The sequence below is a fragment of the Lygodium microphyllum genome, chromosome 15 (assembly GCF_053477565.2).
Source record: "Lygodium microphyllum isolate KBCC chromosome 15, Lygodium_microphyllum_v1.1.10, whole genome shotgun sequence".
NCBI lineage: Eukaryota > Viridiplantae > Streptophyta > Polypodiopsida > Schizaeales > Lygodiaceae > Lygodium > Lygodium microphyllum.
The window spans coordinates 114,556,383-114,565,094 of NC_141149.1; positions in this window are offsets into that span (position 1 = coordinate 114,556,383).

The window sequence follows — 8,712 nt, forward strand, 5'->3', positions numbered from 1 at the left end:
AACAGAATAGAATCAGAGAAGGCTTCACTCTCTAGGGGATTCTCTGGCCAACATCTTTTCTACTTCCTTCTTTTCAACATCTCTGCCCCTTGAAGCTAATGGCAAGCCCTCATTAACTTTTCTTATGTCACTTTCAAAAATACTAGGTGATGGATTTTGAGTGCTTCAGCTTGGAACTAGAATCAAATTTTCATGGGAATCTAGTGGTTGCAACAATTGAAAGGCGAAGCATCCCGTTCTTCAAATTCTCTCTTTCCCTTTCATGCGATCATCTAATTGAAACCTAAGAAGCATGTCCCTTTCCCTAGACTTGAAGTCTCTATCATTATCTCATTCCCAATCTCGTTTGATTTGAGAGATGTCACCATGATACCATCCCTCTCATGCTGTATCATGTCATGGCCACAATGTAATGAGCTCCATGCCAAACTAGATTCAGATCATCTAAAAGGAAAATGATCTATTTTAGAGCCTCCTCTTTCAATCAAACTTTTGCTATTGGTGTGACTCTACATGAGAAAGAGAATACCCTATCAAAGGATATAGAATTGTGGGGTGAATTATATTGTACATGATTTCCTGCACATGTCTGATTGCTAGGTCAATGTGTGTGCACTTCGTGGTCAATGGATAGTAAGTGAATATTGCATATGAAGGCCATCCTACCATGTTAAAAATAGCGAGGAGATACGCTTCTTAACAATCATGTTGAAGATATAGACAATATATAATCCAATTTAACAACAAGATGGGCCAAGACTCACTCACACATGAAAGATGTAATGAGAAGTGATGACTTGAGTACTTCATCTTGGAACTAGAATCAAATTTTCATGGGAATCTAGTGGTAGCAATAGTTGAAAGGCAAAGCATCCCATTATCCAAATGCTCTCTTTCCCTTTCATGTAGTCATCTAATTGAAACCTAAGAAGCATGTCCCTTTCCCTAGACTTGAAGTCTCTATTAGTATCTCATTCCCAATATTATTTGATATGAGACATGTCACCATGATAACCATCTCTCTCATGCTGTATCATGTGATTATGGCCACAATGTAATGAGCTCCATGCCAAACTAGATTGTGATCATCTAATAGGAAAATGATATATTTCTCTCTCTCTCTCTCCCTCTCTCATGGACACTCTCTCTCTCTTTCAGATATAGAAACCCACACAGATGACATCAAAGGAAGTGACACCAATGATAGTGCGGGAGGAGAGCAAGCACATTTGCAGTAGGAAGCGTTGACGAGAACGTCCATGGGTGGCCTCTTTCTCCAAATTAGAATGCCAGTCAGTCAGTGGTGGTTGAGCATAATTGACCTATCAAACCTCTACACTGAGAATATCCTCGAGATGGGGCCATTGTCAGAATAGCCCTCTCATGAGGAGGGAGCTCATGCCTTGATGGAGTACCGTTTCCTCCATAGGAAATAGTAGCACTTAGTAGCTAAATTTCTCAAAGAACTTGACAATATGTTGATGTTACTTTCTTATGTACATATTCAGGCCAACATTCTAGTGTATGAATCTAGAAATCTCCTAAAATGGCCATTAACATGGGGAGAGCAAGCACATGCAACTCAATCATTGTAGGAGTATGTGCAAGACACATGTCCAAGGACGAATCCCAAAAGTGTTGAAGGGAGGTGAGTCCTAAAGTGGAAGCATGAGTGGGAGCAATAGCTATGGTGAAAGGAGCAAGAGCAAGAGAGAGACACACACATACAATGTGGGAACTCCAACAGTCACAACGTGTGACCGGTCTTCCCTTTATTCAAATGTCACTAAAAGAATAAAAAATGAAGTGACAGTGAATGGGCGCTCGCCGTTGCAGTGTTCAAGCACAAGTATAGTTAGTGTAGTAATACACAAGCGACTGGGTAGAGGCACCTTTACCCCCAACAACCTCCATGAGGATGGTGCAAGCTATCTAGCTAACTATGAAAGATCAGGGGGCTCCTCCTGAAAGATAACCTTGCGCGTCTCAACAAAATTTTCAGGCTACATATGCTTTTTATCCTCATGGAACACGACATCATGGCTGCGGATCACTTTTTCTGCCTACGGATCCCAAAGACAATATCCCATCTCACCTACATCTCCATAGCCAAGGAAAATGCATTTCACACTTTTAGGATCTAGCTTATTGCATTTATCCTTGGGCACATGGCAGAAGACCTCACACCCAAGGACACACAAATGAGCATATGAGGGATCCTTTCATGTCCATACCTCCTCGACAACTTGGAAGTCAATACCACTACAAGGTCACCTGTTAATGAGATGCACAACAATGGAGACTACCTCAGCCCAAAAATGTTGTGGTAAGCTTGCTTGGCTAAGCATACTATGGACCCTCTCCTAGATAGTTCTATTCATATGTTCAATCATACCATTCTGGGGAGGGGTGTAAGGAGCGGTCAACTGATGCCTAATACCCCGCTCGTCACAAAACTAATCAAAGGCATGTGAGATGTATTCACCCTTGTTATCAGTCCTTAGGCATTTAAGCCTATGCCCAGACTGATTCTCAGGGAGAGCAAGCCAATGCTAAAAGACAACCAAGACATTAAATTTCTACTTTATGGGATAAGCCCAAACCTTGCATGAATAATCGTCAATAAATGTGGCAAAGTACTTCACACCCCCTAATGACTAACAAGGCATGGGTCCACATACGTCTAATCGCACAAGAGCCAAAATCTCAACAAATTGTAATAAAGCATAAGTTACCTTAAGGCTAGGGTTAAGTATAAAAGGTGAAGATGTAACATGTGAAGGATCTTTTTGCCATTTTCAAGCAATACATGCTTTGAGGTTCCTTCCTCCCACCAACTAAGAGGGTGCATGCTCTTACCACCAAGATATGGGGTGCATACCATGTCCCACCTTGACATGAGGTGATTATTCATGTTGCAACATTCATCTATGATTCTCAGCCTTCCATGGCAATATAATTTCATGCCTAGCTACCTTGTCTATGGCTTCCTTGCAAACATGGTGTATCTCTCGTATTTCTTTGCAACTATGGTGTATTTCATGAATTTCCAATTATTTTGTTTGTTGTGAGAACTAGCTATTTTACATTGGTATCAGAGCAAGTCATGATCCATGTGCCAAGTCATTTTCATGATGGATCTAGTCATAGCATGGTTACAGGGTAATTAGGAGCCAAAAATTTAGTCATAGGAGTCTACACAATTCAAACCATGACTAGTGGAAGTCTTCTACAGCAAGTCGGGCAAATTGGTGGATCTTGAAGAAGGCAGGAGGGAGAAATGGCAGGTTCAAGGCCATTTTAGCAACTCGTGGTCCATTTGAGGGTCATTTTGGGGGTTCTTGACCCTAATTGTGGTCTAACCATGGATTACTGGGGCTAAACCGTGGATTACTTTTTGGAACAAGCTTCTTTCCTCTTTTTTAAGCTTTCTTCTTCAAGCTAACATGGAGGAAATTACGCATCTCTCTCTCCCATTGTTTCTATCATCTATGCAACCTATATAGGATCAAAGTATGCATCCTAATCTTGACATCAAACACCTATATGCCTTGATTTGGTAAAGTATGCATCACGTTGTGGAAGAAGTAAGCTGACAACATTTTGTGCCATTTTTATAGCACTTGAAACTACTATGTGATCAAAACGTATAGAGATTGGAGGCTACAAGCTCTTCTACAAGGTCATTTGGATCACAAAGGTGATGTACACGGCATCAATGGCATTCTTCTTCCTCTTCTCTTCAAGATTGAAGTTCTCTTCAAACCCTAGCCATGGCTAAAAATGGACAATATGAAGAATCCTTCAATTTCTTGAAGATTTGGCCTCTTCTTGACTTCTTCTAGCTTTTTAATAGCAAGGGCAAGCATCTACATCAAGCATTAGATTGACGTTGAAGATTTCTTGCAAGATTGGAGCATTCTCTTCTCTTGGTTAGGGGAAAAACAAGGCAGCCACTTGATTCTTCAAAATTTTTTGTCTTTGAAGGTTGGAATCATGGGGCATTTGGTTCTTGATGCCTCCTAAGGCTTCTATGCATTGGATTTTTTCAAGATTTGATGGACTTGCTTCAACATTGCAAGAATAGGGCTTGTTCTTAGCATTGCAAGTGTATGGACAGCTTATGCAAGCTTATGTGCTTCAATGGAAGAGCTCTCTATCAAGGATTGAAGTCTTCTACCCTTTTGGATGCTCGTTATTGATTCCCTTTCAAATTTTCAGCCACATTTGGAGCTACAAGGATCAATTCCATCAAGATTATGGATATTGGAGCTTTCTTGAAGGAGAAATTGGAGTCTATGAGCTACATATTCATCATGGGAATTGCAATTTAAAGGTATCCTTGGCTACATCAAGCGGGAGATCAAGGATTTCAAGTCTCATACAGTTATTGGAGCTTCTATAATCATCTACTTCAACAATGAAAGAGGTATTTCTAAATTTTGCTCTTAATCCCTTTAATATCCAATTGCTTAAGCCATCCATTTTTTAAAAAGAGAGAATTAAGAGTAATCCCATTTTGGAATTTCCAATTGAATGCATATGGACCCAACTTAGGGCTGAATGATATTATATTGAATTCTCTTCATCCTACTCAATAAAATTAGTAGCCAATTGTTGCTAATCTCTTCCATTTGTTGGAAATTGTATACCTAATCCTAACCTTGGTTGATTGATGTGATTGATTGCAATTTGGTTGAAAAAAAAATCAAGTGGTAAGTGAAATACATTGTATGCAGTGAGTCACTGCAAGAAAGGGCAATACCTATCCCTATCCTTTTCCATTTCATCAATTTCCTACTTCCACTTGCATAGCATTAAAGGGATGAAAGAGTTCTTTTCAGCCAATTGCATATCATCACTATTTTCTTAGCTTTATCATGTACCTTGCTGTGGGAGCTTTCGCTCAACCGCCAAGACCCACGGACTGCTTATTGTTTCAAGCGTTCCAAGCGAGCTCTAATGGCTATCTCTCACCTAGCCGATGCACCGTCGATCCTACAAATGCAGTGAACTTACCTTGATGCTCGATCGAGTACCCTCCTCTCTCTTGCACTCCGGTAGCTCCACGATTCTAGATGCTAGCTCAAGCATCCTCAAGCCTCCTCCATCTCCAAGCTCCATCCTCCATAGCCGCATGCACAATAGAAGAGAAGAGAAAAGAAGAGAAGTAGAGAAGAGGTGATGGTGAAGAGCTTCACCCTCTTGATCCCTCACTCTTACCCACACTCACTCCCTCACACTCACACTCCCTCTCTCAAGAGCTCACACAAGCAAGAAGGGGAGAAGAAGAGAGGAAGAAGAAGACTAGTTTTGCCACACACCAAAGAATGAGCTCCTCATTCACTTTTCAACCTTATATACAAAACCCTACTTTCCTTTTGGGCGGTCATCCCCTTTTCCCTTTTTTACATGGCCGGTCATAGCCTAGACCCTGTTTTCCATTGTCCTTTTATCTTCCTAGTTTCCTTTTCACCGCCCTTCTACATTTACAAATTGCACGGGTGAGAGCCCGGCACTCTTTTACAAGATTTTAGGGTGCGCTTTTTTATTCAAAAATGCGCCTTTCCCTTTTTGTGTTTGCCTTGGACTTTTAAGGTTGTCCTTGCGCTTCTGGCCTTTTCTCCTTTTCTTTCTTTAGTCGGGCTACCTTTTTTATGCCTTTGCCCTGCGTCTTTTCCACTTTATTTTGCTTTCTTCGTGTTGGGGTTAACATTACCCCCCTCCTAGATGAGTGCCAGTCCCATGGCACTCATTGTCGTAGGTAGCAGGTGGTAGCATGCGCCGAAGACTTGGGGGACAAGGACGCCTGGGGCGTGTACTGGTGACTGACACATGTGGGGGTTTGTTGGGGATGCTGCCTAGGACGATTCTTTCCGGGCTTGTCGGATGTTGGGGGGCAATTAGCATTGGGCGTTGATGAAGAATGAATGCCACTTTCATTGTGGTCGTCAACACCTGCAATTGAAAACCTCTCAGGTGGTCTCTCCCTAAGGGTAGTGCTAGTCTTCTGTATTGTGTACAAGACATATTTTATTAGTTTGGGAGACAGGTCGAACTCTAAGCAAGCTGAGAGTATTGTCTTGCACTTGAGGACCCAAACTATGAATATAGTTCAGTTTAGGCATTATGTGAGTGCGGTGCTTGTGCATACTTAGATATTACTTAGTTAGAAGACTGGTCGGTGTGGTGCCTTGTAGAGCAAGGAGCTATGTTGGTGAAAAAATGTGTTAATGAGAAGATGGAGTACACTTTTGAAGATTGCTTGGAGACGTCGTTATGGGTTTTCCATTGTCATCGAAGCTTTGCTTCCTTTTTTTTCTTTTTTTTTTGCCATGATGAGGTGTGTATATGGAGGCAGCGGTACAAGGCATAACAGGAGTTCTACTCCTCATTATCCGAATAGTGGGTAAGGGTGGGTGGGGGGCGGAGGGCCTTGTTAAGGAATTTTTGGCTTAGCAAGTAGCCTTTAATGTGGAGGCGGGTTTTGAGGGTGGTGGTAGAGAGAAAGGGGTCGTTGCACTGGGTGAATTTGCTGTCGTTCATGTCTTCCAGCAGTGCACCACAGAAGGATGGCAAAAGAGCAGCACGCATCATGAGGTGAGTCATGGTGGTGCTGTCTATGGCGTTGGGATCAAAATAGAGGGGTGGAAGGTGGCATTCTTGGGGTGCGGGTTCCTGGTGTACTAGGATCCTAATTAACCTAAGATAGTTACAGGTGGTGATGAATGCTGGGTCGGGGCAAGAGGTGAATTCATTAAGGAATTTATCTATAGAGCTGTACAAGTCGGGAAGGGTGAATAGGAGAGCGTTCCTATGGGAAGTGGTATTGGCATTATAACTGATGGGGAAGTCGAACCGGCCGTGGATGGACGGGTTGAAGTCCACTCCTACCCTTCGAGGATACGGCATAAAGGTGGGGTTGTTCCTCTCTGAAGGGAGGGTGTTGCAAAATGCCATCCACGCTTCCAGGTTGACGTCAAAAATGCGCCTCCTCCAGGTGGGTTGGCAATTATAGCCTTCCACTGTGCGATGTACCTGGAGGACTTTGTCTTGCCAAAACTCGCGGTCCTCGGCTCCCCAAGCAGTTGGGTGGGCCTCACGCTCTGCTAACCATTTGGCCTTGAGCCTAGCCCCCATGGCAATGACATCCTCCACCAACTGAATGGGCAACACCCTATTCAAGGCGATGGGAAACTCGAAGCACAGATCGAAGGGGTCTCGGCTATACTCCTGCTGTTCCCAGATAATCACTTCGGCGCGGTATTCAGCAGGGGAGTCTTGGGTGCGCAGTGGAAGAGGGGCAGGCTATTTCTGGACAGGTCTGGCCTTCAGCTTTCTTCTTGCCTTCTCCACCATCTCCTTTCTTCGGTTGGTTTGGGCCGCTCTTTGCTCAACAGATGTGTCAGGGGGTGGCACTTCGGCTTGTTGTGGTTGAGGGGGTGGTGGGACATATTCCTCTTCGTGAGGCCCCAGGTCAAGCTCCGATTCACCCCCTTCTGCTTGCTCATCTTCATGTGTTTTCTCCTCAGTGAACCCAAGGTCGTCCATCTCCTGTGCCGTCAGGCCTACTTGTGCCAGATATTTTCTCTATTCTTCTAGGCTCTGCGGCGGGCCTCCTAGCTGCAGTGGTACGTGCAGGCCCACTGTGAGAGCTCTGCGCGCAATGGTTAGCTCTGCACAGCTGATCATTGGCTTCATCTGCTTCTGGTTGGGTGGCGTGGAGCAACGTGTTGAGAAAAGTGCGCTGCTGAGCTATCATAGAGAGCTGGGCTACCTCTGCCTGATTCTCAGCCAGCACCCTGTCTCCTTCGGCCTTGGCTAGCCGGCGTGCTAAGTCTCGTACTTTCTGCTCATTATGATTGGACCATTATTTTGGCCTTCTCTCCATATCTTCCAGGCTTTCCCCCTGATGGAGGGTCATTGCCATGAGTTGTTGTTGCCGGGCTTCGAGCTCATGGTGCAGGCGGGACTGCTCTTGCTGTTCCTCTGCGATCTGTGCATTGAGTTGGTCCAGCTTTACCTGCATCCTGTGCACCTATTCTGCCCTTAACTGATCCAGCTCTACAGCCTCCTGTCTAATTTTCTCAAGCTGACTTTGCGCTTCCAGGTTGGCTGCAGATAACTGGTCATTCTTGCGCTGAAGGTGGGCAGTTGTTTCCCTCTCCCTGTTGAGGCGCTCCATTAGGATTTTCCTTCTTCCCTCCCAGGTAGCGTCGCGCTCCTTCAGGGCTCTTAGCTCTTCAAGACCTTGTGCTAATTGCGGTAGGTTCGGTCATGACGTCGTGCATTGTAGATTACCAAGAAGACTTCCGTACTCGCAACCCTACAGGCAGCCTTACCTAGTCAACAGGCCGCAGCCATTCTTCGGAAGGGGAGCCCCATTAGCCCTTCCTGCGTCTAACGACATTAAGCCAATTGTTCCTAGGATGGACATAAATCCTACTGGCATACCCAAACCACCTGGTCCTTACATGACCCATCCACTGAGCGATGCATGTACTCTCCCTTAAAAACTGGCAATGGGACTACATTTGCTGGCCTGTCATCAATATTTCCAAGATGAATCTGACTAGGAAAGGGACCTTGAGTTGCCATGGGGACTTCTGTAAAGAGTGCTTTTAGGGCGTCAAAAGAGGCTTCTGCTGCAAGCTCGTTCTCAGCTTTGATTTTTGCCTTCTCTCTTCTCATGTACCTCTAGACTCGTTCTAA